A 1,411-nucleotide genomic window follows, 5' to 3' on the forward strand; every position below is an offset into this window, starting at 1 on the left:
GAGAGCTCTGGCCGGTTCCAATTTAACAGTCCGCGATTCACGGATTTCCTATCGTTCTGCGCAGACTCGAATTTTTTTCAAAATGGCGGACCAAGCCAAGTCTCTTACACGAGGCGTTGAATCATGGAATGGAAATTCTAGATTTAAGCGACATCACATTGAAAGGAAAGAAGTACGAGGGTTTGAAGCTATCTGTGCTTGTCATTTCGCCGTTAAGTACTTCAAATACACGATCAAATTTTTAAGATGAGAGAGGACTGAATTTTAAAAGTAGGTTCGTTTGACAGGAGCTAACGACAGGGATCAAGTTGCACTGAATTAAATGCTGTTAAATACATCCGAGTGATAATACTTTCGCATGGGAAATTTTCTAAGCTCTATTGAAGTAGAGACAATAATATTACAATGCGTAAGTAAACAACCTTGAAATTAGCATTTATTACTAAAAATAAATGATCACATATACTGGTAATAAATTATTTTCTTATGTTTTGCAGCTAAAAGTCTGCCTAATGGTCCTAATGGTACCAGTTTTGTCTGTTGCCTAGGAATTATGTATACTTTTTTTATCAACTTGTAATAATCATAATAACAACAACTTTATTTAAGTGTCAATGGATTTAGCACTAGAGAACTAATTGGGGAAACTAATGAAATTAACTCAAATCAAATATGTTTTTTGTGGATGTGGTAAAACCGGAGAAAACCCTTTTGCAATAGAGAAGAGAACCAACAAAGTCAACCCACATATGACGCTGAGTTCGGGAATTGAATCCAGACCACATTGGTGGGAGGCGAGTGCTTTTACCACTGCGCAACCCCTGCTCCCTGACTGACTGATCAAATCTGTATATTTGCACCCAGTAGTCAATTTACTCTGTAACTGTTGAACTTCAAAGTTAAATTTAAGTTAAAATGAATCCAACCTAAATAATTATTGTTTGATTACCAATAATTTCCTTTATATTTTAAACCTACTGATGATAAATAATGATGTTAGGGGACAAATCTTGATCAAAATGTAGCTGCATGCAGGATGAAGTCATTTAAGTTGCCTGAATTTCACATAACTATTAATGTGTTTACATATTTTTAGAAAATATATATCATTGGACACCTTGTTCTTACATCTTGGCACTAGCAAAACTGAGGAACTATATCACTGTTTTTGCACAGCTTCTTGCACTGGTCGTTGATATCCTTAAGGGTAACTAATTGCATATCCAAAAACCATGTCTTCCATCACAATGTTTCAAAATCTGCTGAGGTTTTGCTCCACTATTCATCATTGTTGACAGTTGTTTGATATATTCACTGTTTTATTCAGTTAACAAATGATACAAAATACCATTAATATTTTTAATGTGAATTTTAACAATGATTGATCACAATTAAATTATTATTCATGGTC

At 34.2% G+C, this 1,411-nt stretch overlaps 1 long non-coding RNA gene across 1 annotated transcript in view; it reads left to right on the top strand.

The window, feature by feature from the left end:
* Window positions 1-1,411, top strand: part of LOC138028952 (uncharacterized) — a 6,851-nt gene extending 5,440 nt beyond the window's left edge. The window contains exon 2 of the long non-coding RNA XR_011127774.1: window positions 1-1,411. This exon is cut by the window's left edge and continues 168 nt beyond it. This is a non-coding gene — a long non-coding RNA (uncharacterized lncRNA).

This window comes from Montipora capricornis, chromosome 13 (assembly GCF_036669925.1).
Source record: "Montipora capricornis isolate CH-2021 chromosome 13, ASM3666992v2, whole genome shotgun sequence".
NCBI lineage: Eukaryota > Metazoa > Cnidaria > Anthozoa > Scleractinia > Acroporidae > Montipora > Montipora capricornis.